Source organism: Xiphophorus couchianus, chromosome 14 (assembly GCF_001444195.1).
Source record: "Xiphophorus couchianus chromosome 14, X_couchianus-1.0, whole genome shotgun sequence".
Lineage (NCBI taxonomy): Eukaryota > Metazoa > Chordata > Actinopteri > Cyprinodontiformes > Poeciliidae > Xiphophorus > Xiphophorus couchianus.
In genome coordinates, this window is record NC_040241.1 from 15372442 (window position 1) to 15385748 (window position 13307).

General features: G+C 39.8%; 1 long non-coding RNA gene across 1 annotated transcript in view; it reads right to left on the reverse strand.

The window, feature by feature from the left end:
* The window catches only part of LOC114156780 (uncharacterized), a 34867-nt gene extending 30510 nt beyond the window's left edge, over positions 1-4357 (reverse strand). Inside the window, exon 1 of the long non-coding RNA XR_003598015.1 lies at positions 4282-4357. This is a non-coding gene — a long non-coding RNA (uncharacterized LOC114156780). The remainder of the gene's footprint in view (positions 1-4281) is intronic.
* Positions 4358-13307: the final 8950 nt, after the last annotated feature.

Below are 13307 nucleotides of genomic sequence, written 5' to 3' on the forward strand. Positions count from 1 at the left end.
GCATGTCTTGTAACTCTCTGTATTCTCTGTGTGCACAACAATTTCTAGCTTAATGTAGCTCCTTTAATGTCAGTAAAATCCTTCTCCCAGTGCAACATTCGCATCATAAACTGTTATCGCTTTTTCTTGGTAAACTTTATTTTTGGAGTGTGAGGAAGTATTATTCTACTCATCACTCGAAAGTGTAGTGGAGACCATCTTAGCTAATCCAGTTAACAGCCTGGCTAATCCAGTTAGCAGCCTCCCATCTGAGCCAATGCAGCCAGGATAGCAAGCTGTTTGGGTGACAATGGAGCTATATTACATTCTGGGAGCATCATTACTTACTCCACGTTTTTCTACACTCTACATTGAGTGGACTTCTGGATTGACTTTTCAATTCATGCTGTAATTTGTGTCATCGATTTGGAGCTGAAAGCTTGAAGACCATTGTCATTAAAGGTAAATATTCTCTGATTGAAAACTGAGCTGTCTGGTACCCATCCAGCTAAAATGTTAGGGGTGGGGGTCCAAAGCAAGATGACTTCATTGTCGTATTTATTTGCCGATGTGAGTCACAACACCACAATAATAATTAACTGAGGTTATTAATTTTTAATGAGAGACCTAAACGGTGTGCCCCAAGGGCCTATAACCTCTGCTTTTAATTAATATGTGGTTGGCGCACATTAGGCTTTCAATTAGAGTGGGTGGAATAGCCGGACAATCACTGAGCGCTTTTAATCCATATGCTCATCAAGGCTACAAGTCATAGCTTTAATTAAGCACTTCTAAAACTGAACAGAGTAAAAGAAAGAAGAAAAAAAAAACAGATGTCCATCAGTCATTTAGTGAGAACAGTTAAGACAATTCTGAATTGAAGAAAAGTGGAGTCCTTTAATGAACTTGACTCAGGACGGTAATGTGCTACAAAACAGAGTAAGAGCTCAAAGAGACAGAAAAAGAAAGAAGGTCTGGTGGGGAAGGTGGGATTAATGGGATGCAAATTAGTCCCTATTTTTTCAGAAGCTGACAGCTCAAGCGTTGCTCAGGGGGGGAGGATGGGGGGCATTGTCAGTCCAACAAGCTGAAGCAAACAGCTCTCCAAACAAATAGCTTCCCTTGCGCCAAGATCTGGCACATTTCGTTGGCTTGCTGCAGGTGACTTAATAATTTTCATGAAAATGAACATTCTGCGCCACGAGGAAGCACTTGGTTGGCATGCGCATCAGTGGCGCACGTGCGTTGATTTACATCTTGTAAATCAAGACCCGAAATGACACTTCATTGAAAAAAAGGTTGACACTCCTCAAGCTGAGTCATTATGTAACTCAGGTAAGATTCATGAGTTCTAAAAAGCAAATATGCTGATTAAAAGAAACAACAAGATGTTTAATCATAAAGTGCAATTCAAATAGAAATAGAAAATGAAAAAAATAAATAAATAAAGTAGATTAATCTTGTCCTGTGGCAAAAGCTCTGAAATCAACAGAGGGCTGACAGTACACTGAGAAGTGCAAATTTCAAACAGCTTCTTAGAAGAGCGTGCAGCCCTGCATGAAAGAACATCAAAGTGATCCACAACTTGAATCGTTTTGTGTTTGTTTGAATTAGTTTAGGACGACAAAAACAAAAAAAATAAAAATCCCAAAAGTCTTGACAGAGTGAGGCGAAAAATCCTAAGATTTATGGACTGAGACCAAGTCAATAGATAGAGAGACAGGTCGACAGAAGGATCGGGGAAGGTGGGTTTTCGTGCAGCAGCTAATGCACACCAGCAATTACAGGCCATCATAATCACAGCATCCAGTGACAACATAATCATAGCACAATCAGGTGGCGAATCAGAGGCAATTTGCAGACTATCTCTACAACTTGGAGGGGCTGCTGAAATTCCCCATTTGTGTGCAGCAGGCTGAGAAAGTTTAATTATCTTAATGAGGGGGTGGCAGAGAAGGGGCCAGCGACCCCGACGTGCTTCGCACCACCTATGAAACAAATGACGACTTCTTCCGAGGCCTCCAGACACCTGGAAACGGGCTGTGTGCACTTACCAAGAAGTCCTTTGAAGTAGCATAGTGCAACAAGCAGCTGTCACATCGTTCCTCTCTGAGAAGACATGAATGAACAGATGTCCTAGTTTCTGCTTATAATTTGTTCTGTGATTTCCAATTTTATGAATATGTCTTGCATGTAGTTTTACTTGCAGAGTTATTCAAATATTCAAACTTACTGAACTTTTTAACGTATTATTGGATTCCAGGCACAAACCTCAGCGCATTTTATTCTTATTTTATACAAAGTTGTGCCAATATGGAGAAGACAAATCGAGCGTCATTAGAAATTGAGGGAAAATTTGATTTAAAAATGGGGTGTTTAATGTACTGATGTTCAGCCCTCTTCAGTCTGAGGCATTTCAATAAAATCCAGGGGAAACATGTTCTCTGAAAATAGAGCAAACTTGTGTGTAATGTGTCAGTGACAAATCTAGCTTTTCTTTCAAGGCCTCAGGTTTGTTGGAGAACATTTGTGAAGAAACATTGTGATGAAGACCAATGGACACAGCTGATAGATCAAGAATACAGGTAAGAAGAAGTTTAAAACAGGGATTTGTTTATAAAACAATTTTCCAAGCTTTATATGCCATGGCGCACTGTTTAAGAGAGCTATTCTGAGGACAACCAGCAATCGTACCAGCAATCTTTATTACTGTGACAAGAAGAAAGTCATTGTTGAACGGAAGCTATAAGTCATGAGTCCAGCTTAAAGTTTTCCACAAGCCTTATAGGGAACACAGCAAACATGCGTTGGGATTATAACATAAAATGCCATTTGAATCAAAAAACCTAACATGACAGTATAAACTAAATAACCATAAACACACCACAGTAGTGGTCTCTGTCATTTCTCCAGGGATGAACACAAGGAAGGAAGATGCAAACCACGGCAATCTATTGATCAAGACAACTTTAAAAAAGTTGAACAAAGTCCAGCTACTTAGAAGCTAAATATAAAGAAACTGTAACGGGCTTAAGACTTTTACGCAGTACTGTATATGGGAATGAACCTAAAGAACTCTAAAAATAAATTGTGAGAAGTGATGTTTAACTTTCTACAAAGCCCAATTGTCTTGTGAAGTTCTGGTGCCCTGCTGAGATGTGAAAGCTGTGATATTCAGAAGACTGTTAATGTATTGGTGCACAGGGAAAACGGACAAATTTGAAATCGGCAAGAAACAAAAACAACTGCGAAGACAGCGCAGAAAACGTCCTCTGTTCAATGAAACAAGAATACCTTCGGGTTAAGTTATTAAACCTAGAAATGAACAACAAGGAAGCTGAATTAATCTCAGCCATGAAGGGGAACCAGATAATTCCAGCTGAGTAAATTGAATTGGAATGTAAATGTTAAAAGTGATCCACATGCTGTCCCTGGTTTTCTACGAGCTCCGAATTCAGTCTGTGCGTCCCCCGTCGCTGCTCAAATATGTGGATAACAACAAAATTCATTATACATAGTAATGCTCGCTTGCCAATTTTTCCACACGCATCTCCTGGAAAAACAGCTTTCTTCACAAAGGCACTCGTTCAGAATTTGAAGCAACTAATCTGCAGCTGCCTGGGGAGAGAAAACAAGCGCTTTGAGGGAATAAGTTACATTTTGATGTGGCGTTTACACGTGTGGCTGAGCACAGAACTTCAGAGCTGGCATTTCAATCAAGAGTCATCAGAGGCATCGACGGCAGATAAGGGGAGCGGCACAAGCTCCTCTGCTCTAAACTGCTTATTCTGTTTTTGCATGAAGTAGACAAAATCAAAGGGTCTACAGTGAGATCTTTAACAGAAATGGGTCTCCGCTTTCTCTTTTTCCAACAACAGCAAAAAGTTTTTTTGGGTTTTTTTCCCCTTCAAAAGTACTTGCAGAATGGGGAAAATGAAAACTCCCAATAATGTCAACACCTACCTCTCTAAAAGCACACATTTATGCTTCAACAATGCCAGGGCTGAAAAACAACAACAAATAACTCAGAAAAGCAATTGTTGCCCTCTGTCAATCTAAGAAGGGTTATAAGGTAATTACCAAACTATTTAGCTCCACTGTTTCTCACCCTGAACTAGAATATGGCTTTTGTGCGTTATGTCTAGATTATGATAATGAATTAACACGTCTGTCCAAAACCCCCCTAGACTGAATGCAGGTTGTCATAAGGCAACTACTCGGCTCACATGTGACTCAACTGCTAATGTAACTACAGTGGCTCCTGATTCATTTCAGAGTGCATGTTTGGATTCTTGTTCTTACCTGGAGAGATCTTCATGGGCATCAGAGAACTTTTCCATCCCAAATTCGGCTTCTGCCGACAGTCCCCCAGAACAAACTGAAAACAAAAGGAGACAAAGCCTTTACTTCTGTGGCTTTTGTGCTGAGATCAGCAAAAGCAGTTTTTTTAAAATATGCTTCTGATTCACATTTCCTGTTTGGTGTTAATTGTGAAGCACTATTTGGTCTGTATTTCATTACATGGTGCTGTATTAATAAGGTTTTACCTACTTTCTATTTGGGTGTTACTTTAAAGTATGAGAGTTTCTACATGTGTGGAAATAAAGACCGCCCCACACGTGCACATCAAATTTGCGAAATATGCACTTTTTTAAAATGCTGTCCTGGAGGCAGCTGTTCACACTGTTAGATCTCAGTACAGCTCCAGTTGTGGCGTGAAAGAAGTCTGACTTCCTTTTGTTGTAGTAGAGGTTTGAAGTAGCAGTTACAAGAGAACTGGATAATTTCTTCAGAACCAGGAAAATATATGTGTATTTTTTCAAAAGTATAACGAAATGCCAAGCTTTTGCAAATCGATATTTCTGTTATTGCAGCAACTAATCATTAGCAATGAATTTGTTTTTCCTGAATCCGTCTCAAGCTAGCTGACTGAGTTTATAGTGTTACATACAGACGGTATTCAGTGATGGTAATGCTTGGTTGTGCATGTTAAATCTCAAGCAGAATGAATTTTTTCTTGTGCAAAAACATTTCTAAAGGGCTTTCAACATGAAATGCAACAAATCAATTGCACTGCATTTATCTGCTTAACTGTGTAGGAATGTCTAGGGACAGAATCTTTTATCTTTTCTTCTCATTATTTAATGACTTGTTGGCATTACATTACTAACTGTAAAATTAATTAGCATATTTAACCAATAATTGGTCCTGATATTTGATCTTCAAATGTCATATCATACATATGTATTTTATTGCTCTTTTATATTCCATAAATATAAAAATTCATTCAGTTTTTCTTTGTCAATTGAAGAAATGGAATTGGGATCATCTTCTTTCAGTAACAGCTGCACCACTGTGCCCGTATGAGTCAACGTCCAAAGCAAAAATGAACTAGAAAAAGTTACTTCTTCAGTGCTGTCAAGGTTGTTTGCCTTTGCTCTTCAAAACGCCTTTGTTATGTCAAATAGATTTCCTGGATGGCTCCCAATATCCTTAAGGCTTATTGGAGTGCTGCATCCGCACAACCTCACAAAGGACATCCCTGATAACAGCCGAAGTTGGACCTCTTCCCTAAAGTGAGACATTACGGAGGCTGGCTGTTCAGTTCACTGTGGATTCGTACCCACGGCATAACAGATTTATGTCATCGAGTCAAAAGATTCTTTCGTTCAATGATTGGAACTGACTTTTAAATGACCTCTCCGTTTACAAAATTTAACATACTTAAGCTAAGCAGGGAGGAGGGTGAGTGTCACCTTTGAGAAAATCTGTACACACCTTAGTTTTCATGACGGGTGTGACCTTTGTGAGCTGCATCCTTTAGCAAGACAAATAAAATTAGAGGCGGCTCATAACAGAGCTAAGAGATGTTCATATGCTGAGGTCATTGTTCAGCTTTGAAAAGCTCTGCTCATCTCTTTTTAAAATTTTGCCTTCACTAAAATGAGGATATGTTCTCTAACCATGACCATAAATTAGCTTTTTATTTGCATATGTTGCAGCTTGTGAGTTTCACACCACAAGACCCTTAGCTAATACATATTTCAACATTTGTTCATGTTACCTTAGAGAACACTGGCAGTTTGAAGAAAATATATGTGACAAATGGCAAAAACCTTTTAATTAAATGTTTAATGAACCTTTAAGCACACAAATGTCATTTTTTTGATGTGATGTTTCTCATATTTTTGTTACATTACATTACATTGTACCATACTTCTTACCCTGTAATTAATGCAACACTTCCTGCAAGGATCTGCTATGGGGAAAATCCTAGCTTTTTATTTCATATCTATAAGACAGACACACATCAACAAATTGCTACTTGAAGAACTTTAAGTCTGTTTGAGATACTTATCAAAAAATGCCAGCCATCAAGTTTGGCAGCTATTTTCCATCTACAGATTAAAATCATCTGATTCCAGACACTGGTCTCAGAAAGGCCTTTGTTCATTTCAAGGTATCATCCCAGTCAAGATATACTCTAGCGAAGAATGTCCTTTAAGAGTGACATCATAAGCTTAGACAATTTTGTCCAGGCACACTCAAGATTTTAAGCCAATTCGGCACCAACTCATGATGTACAAAACCCAACAGCTTGTTTTTATCAATCAGTATGCCTCATGACAGGTGCAGCGTTTGCTTCCATCTCAAAACTTACAACAATAAAGTTGTAAGGAAACAACATACAGCTAACTCAGCTGTAGATTAGAGTTTAGCAAAGGGTTGAATGGTCTCAAAGTTTAGACTTAGCAACCACATATTAAGATATTTCATGTACTCAATCTGCGTTGATTCAGCAATGCATGCACTGTCAGTCTGAGAACTTGATTGATGGCTTATTTCAGAAAAAAAAACATGCAAAATGAAGGATAGAAAGAGAGTCCCAAAGCTTAACCACCAGAGTGTGTTGGAAACCGCTGCAGATACAGAAACAATCACAGCTGTAAGCACTTGACTTCAGCTGTGAAACCTGCAGCAGGTTATTCCTCAAGTTCATGATGATCACGCAGAGCACATCATTGGTAATCAGAAAAATATAGCCTACCCTAATGTGATCCCACACACACACACGCGAGCACACACACAACTACATGAAGCATTACAACAACTCAGAGCCCTAATAAATCTACAAGCTCCCAGTCAGTGGCCACCATCATTTGAATGACACTTCCGTGTTCAGGCAGAAATCACATCTACCACAACTAAATTGACGTGGAGCAGTTTTTTTCTATCAGAGGTGCTCTTTGGCAGTCGGGTGTGCGTGCGTGTGTGTGTGTGGGAGGGGGGCGGGGGGGTATGTGCGAAAGATCTCATTTCTGTATCGTTTTGGTGGTCTGCGTGGGACTCAAGCCCACAGCGGCGAGTCAATCTGAGACATCTATTATGCACTTCATCAATCTTTTTGGACTCTTGACATTTCACTAGCTGAACAAATTGTCAGTTATCAAAACTCAATTTCAGAAATGACATGTCGAAATTCACTCCTCCGCCCTCCCCAGAGCCCCTCCTCCTCCTCCTCTCCGGCTCGCTCTTCCTCTCCACGCTCTGCCTCGGCGTGCATCTCCGAGGGTTTACCTGCGTGGCGCAGCTGAGACTTTTCCCCAAACAAATTCGCACACCTATGCGCACGTGTGGAATGAATACACATGAGGCCAAATGAAGTTAATTTCTCACTCCCTCAACTTCATCCCACCTTTCGCCAGTAACCCAAACGACTCAGAAATGGAAGTTATGTATCCAAAGAGTTAAATGGCTGTGGGAGTTAATCGCTCTGGGGATACCGGCGTTCCTGTGAGCACATAAGTCCGTTTATAAATCGATTTGGTTATGCTTCATTGATAATAAAAGGAGCCTGGCTTTGTTTACCTACCCAAAGCACACACACTCAAACAGCATAGCTTATTTAAATCCAAACTGGGGGTTTGAATGTGTGTGGGGGTCTTAGTTGTGTTTGTGTGTGTTGGTTAGAAAGAAACTGGAAGAGAAAAAAAAAAAGGAAGAAAGGCTGTTGGAGTGACAGGGTCAACCTTGAGGAAGGATGTAGGGAGAAAATCATTAGAGTAAAGTAAAGGTGAACACCGGCAACACTGAAGGGGGCCTAATCCTTGTGCACTTCCGTTAATGAAAGTCATCAGTCACATTCCTATGCATACTAATGACATGGGCAAGCATTCCCCAAAAGATCACACACACGCCCACGTTATGTGCAACTTTGCATATCCCTCATGTCAAACTCAATCACACTTCAGAATCAGATTCACTCCAACTTGTGGTATTTTTCCCTCTGAATCTAACCAACTGTGGCGCTCTTGTTTGTTTCCCATCCGTTTATCATTTGATGTGCGCTCAATCTCAAAGGCAAATCTCTAATCTGTGTCACCGACCTCGTTTGTCGGCATCATTCACTTTGAGATAAGATACATCTAATTTTGTTGTTTTTCTTTTTTTCCCCCCCTGAACCCTCGGGTCTTCTGGTGGCAGGTTCTTATTTTTTAAAATCCTCTAAAAATATACAAATTTCTCCTTTTTTAAAAAAAATTGCAGTCTTCACCTTTTGATTGTTCTCCTAGAAAAGCTGTGGATGGCTAATAGTCAAAAGGATTCAAATGATCCCTCAAAACTTCCATATAACTTTTTATGCATTTTTGATAGAGCTTGTTGGGAAAGAGATACTTATAGATATGAATCTTGCTCACAAGAAGAGATGAAATTAAGATGAATAGTAATAATAATAGTAGGTGTATGTACACATATGTGGATATATTTGCCTGTCTATTTTTTTCTGACCTCTAAAGTTTGCTGCTTTGCTTTAAGATACAGAAGGCATGACGGATGCTAAGAAGAGGCCAAACAAGGGGTGACGAAGATAATGATCGTTTTCAGTTCAGGTTTCTGTTCGTTTCTTATTTGATTAATTTTGACGCATTTCCTCCTTTTGTAAATACTGTATTTTGCTGCTATTATCTTAATTATTCAAACCAACAACACAAAAATCATAACAACTAGCAAGTACTGTGATATACATTAAATATTTCATAAACACAGAGAACAGAGGAGTTAATGTTACGGATTCAAAACATTTTTATTATTTAAACTCAAAGGAACTTTGTCAGAGGAGTGTGAGGCGTTACCTGCAGGGTTGAAGTGAGGTGACTGCAGCAGCTGCATGTGACCTGAACTCTATTTGGGGATTCTCAATCTGCCTTCAAGCTGCGACAGTGTAAAATTGAATTTAGCATTGCATCTGTCCACATAACCTTGACAAGTTTTTGGGATCATTTGATTAGTCTCTTCCACTCAATATTTTCAGTTAGCCGCTTAGAAATTTTTACGAGTTTATCCTCAAAATCCCATCAAGATGGAGAAGATTTTCAAACGTCACCCTTACAACTTGCCTATCACATTGTAGATTGAAACTAGGAGGTGAAATTGTTTACCGCCATCTTAATCATTTTGTGTAGGTAGGTTTTGGTCCTTTAGATTCACGTTTATTATTGAAATAATGACCTTCTTCATTGAAGAATTTACACTTATGCTAAAAGCTTGGTTGCATAAGATGCAGAGTATAATTCAAGATGAGTCACTCTGCTTGGGAGACATTTTTGTGTTAAGATTTATGATATTCAAGAAGTTCATCTGAATAAGAGAGGAGAAAGAGAAGTGAGTAAAGAGCAGAAGAAAAACTTTGAGCGAGGGGAGATCTTCCAACAATCAAACTCGCCTTTCGTATTCCCTGAACTCTGAGCTTTGTGTTGAAGTTCATTAGCATTCAGGAGACCCAGCTGTTTCCTTGGGGCATCCTGTCATTTGCTATAACAAATATTTTAAAAAACACAAATCCATATAAATTAGGGGTTTGCTTGGATAGCTTGTCAAAGCGGAACATTTTTCAAATGGGGAAATTCAACCTCAAAGAACATGAGTGGGCTTGATCTGGAGCTTTGATCCTTACTTGGGTGCCAGGGGTCCTGAGTTTTATCCTGATCTGTCTGTCCGAGGTAAGGGGTTGTTGGCTGCTTGTGGGCCTTTTTATGGGGGATGGGTTATGTTAGGGCCACAAGTAATTTATTGTTGCGGTGTTCAGGTATCATTGTGTTCAAACCCAGTTTCTCTGTGGTTGCAAGATATTTTATTCAGCTTTCATCAGTAGGGTGGGATAGGAGATCTGTGATGTGTACTGTAAAAATGTGGACTTATGAGGCAACAGGGGTCAGATTTGGGCAGCCTGATCAGTCTTGCCCCTTGTCTGCCACATGGTCACAGGCTCTTGTGTTTTGTTTTTAGCGTCACACCTGAGGAGCTGCTCCTTCACTTGGGGCTTAGTCATACTCAAAGGAATTGGAAAGCTTCAACCTTCTTATCCCGGTGGCGCCTGGGATGGGTCCCCTGATTTAGTTGGGCTGGGGCATGAACTGCCTAGGTGGGTAGAATGAGTCATTCAGTTGTCTGGTTAGCTTCCTCGTTATTGCCATTTGTCTGCCTCTTGGTTCAGCCTATCTTGGACCTCAGTCCATCTTAGCAATTGCCTTTTTTATGCATCTTCTAACTTCAGGGAGCTACTCCTGAAGTTGGTGAAGGTGCTTGTCCACCCTGTGCCTTTGCAACCACCTTCACAACTAAACTTAAGACAATGACTAAGTTCGCTCCTTTGGACACATCATACAGAAATATACACATTTGCCTTCATACTGCAAGGTAAACCAGACGCAATGTAATGATTGCCCAAGCTCTCAGGACAGGATAAAACAAAATTACATACATGGTAAAATGTTTGAACGTTAACATTAATTTTGACCTAGATGGAGTTCCTGAACATGTCTCACATCGACCAGGCCATCTCAACTATTTAGCTTTGGGAGAAACTGAATTTCCACTTTTCAAAGTAGAGAATATGCTCCTACTCTGTCCTTTGTAAGAAAAGATATTAGTCGCATCCTCACACTTTCCTGCAGCTGGTTTATCAGCCGAACTTCTGATGTCACCAACGTCGGGATGTTTTAATGAAGCCAATCCTTTTCCTTGCTGCCAGTGAGAGTTTCTCAGCATGTAGCCCCCAGCTGCTGGCTGACACCCCGATAAGCCAGACTCCTCACTCCAACATCTCACACTCTTCATGCTGACTCATCACTCAGCCTTTCAGATTAAGAGAAAAGTCCGGTGGGTGCCGCCGCATGAGGGCTAAACACCACCTGCCTGATGTAACCTCTGCGTCTGCTGATTGAAACGTGCTGATATAGGAGGTGGCCAGCAGAGTGAGAAAAAATAAATAACATTGGGATGCAGACCAAAATAGGTTAGTGAATGAAACGCTTGCTGATGCTGCACTCGTGGCAGATAGGAATTGAAGTTGTCAGCTCCTTCCGCTACTTTGATATCATCCATCCATCCGTCCATCTCTCATGGGACACACCAGTGCATCCCTAAGGGACGCTGACTTGGTTAGAGAGTCCTGACCTACCATCACAGTTGACCTCTGCTGGATTACCAATGCTGCACACGTCACAACGCAGAGGGACTGTCATATGCTGGACACCTTTTCTCTAGCTTTTCTACTTGTGTATGCATTAAGCAATTTTTAGATTCTTGTCACTGTGGAGAAACATGAAGCCTTTCCTTTCAGAGATGCATTCCAACTTGCTAAGGTTTTGTTCTCATTCCTCTCCTCATGTTTTACCATTGATCGATAAAAACTGCTATTATAGGCTTCAGAGGAGGTCAGGAAAAAGCAGGGAAAAAATATAAATGCCACAGACCATAAACAGTTCCCGTGCAACATCATAGAGACGTGTGGAGAAATCAGTCAATTACTTTTCATGGAATTGACTAAAACAGCAAATACAAGTGTACAATGAGCTGCAGCAATGCTGATTTTAGATTAATTAGTTTTACAAATATTAGAAGTAGTTCTAGGACATCCTGAAGAGATTATTGAGCTATAATAGCTGACTTTCAAGTAGGCTTGCCAATGGTCTTTCAAATATTTTATTTGGACTTTGTCTTTTTCATCTCAATCCATCACCACAACATCTGGCTCATTGGTAGCCATCATGAGGAAATTAAAGAGAGTTTGAAGGTTTTATTGTATGCTACATGGCAGGTGATATTTTGCGGTATTTACCTTTCTCACATCAAAAGTGATGATAAGGCAATAAAATTTATAAAGGTCTTTTCTAGGAATAGATTATATCACTGACTTAATCCAGATGGAATGAAAGCATTTTATGGTTTCAGAGCAGCATTTCAAATACAGATCTAAAAAAATATATATATTTGGCTCCTTCAGGGCCCAAATTGCCAAATGGAACAAAATAATCAAAGTCTTTTTTTTTTTTTTTTTTTAAGAGATTGATATTTATTATTGCTTCAATGGAACAGATACTTTTAGCTTTTGGCGTTTGTAAACATCATGCAGAGATTATCGTTGTCACAATGGAGAAAAAAAAATAAATGAGTAATAAAACAATAAAAATCCCAATAGTGTAAAACTTGCCTTTCTCACTTGTTTTTGAATGGCATTTTGCCATGTTACTGGAATAAAGTAAAATGGATGTGCACACCCCCACATTCTTGTATTGTACACAAAACTTGCATTCATAGACCTTCAAATTAGTGGTCTTTAATCATACAGGCATCATTACTATTTTATCAAAAATATTCATTCAGGAAACATGAGAAAGTACTCTGCTGTTCTGACAGGACTCATTCTCATCCAAACTTGCAAGTTATCCTTTTCATTCATTTCACACAGTCTTTGTATTCAATTGACTGAAACAGTTGGACAACTGGTTCTGGCATCATCACCAACACGCAAACACCTGACGTGGCTTTCTGGAGCTATTTATAGACAGAGAAGCCATCAGGGAGGACAGCAAAGTGCTAAAATAAATCTCCTCTCCATCAACCATTTCTAATTCTGAACTCACAAATATAAACTTATGGATTCTCATTTGGCAAATCAGAATGGCAGCCAAGGATGCAGGGCTGGGGACTGGAGGAGGAGAAGATCCGGAAAATAATCCATCATACCCCGGAACTAAAATAGAAACCTGAACCCTGTGTCAGGCTGTGGGATGTGGCCTGAGAAAAAGGCCAGTAAGGATGGTTTGTATAGTCCCCTTGAGGAGCTATAAGATTATAGGATAGCACATATGGAAAAATAAAATCCTCTTCTCCTGCTCACCAAGCTTGGCTGAGGTTCTTATTGTCAGCTATGTATCCATTACTGCTTTCCTCTGGTGCCCTTGCATCAATACCACCCGGAGAGAATCTGGTATGGCGGCACCTTCCATTGACAAAGCATGTCTAGGTGGGTCGATAGTGTATTA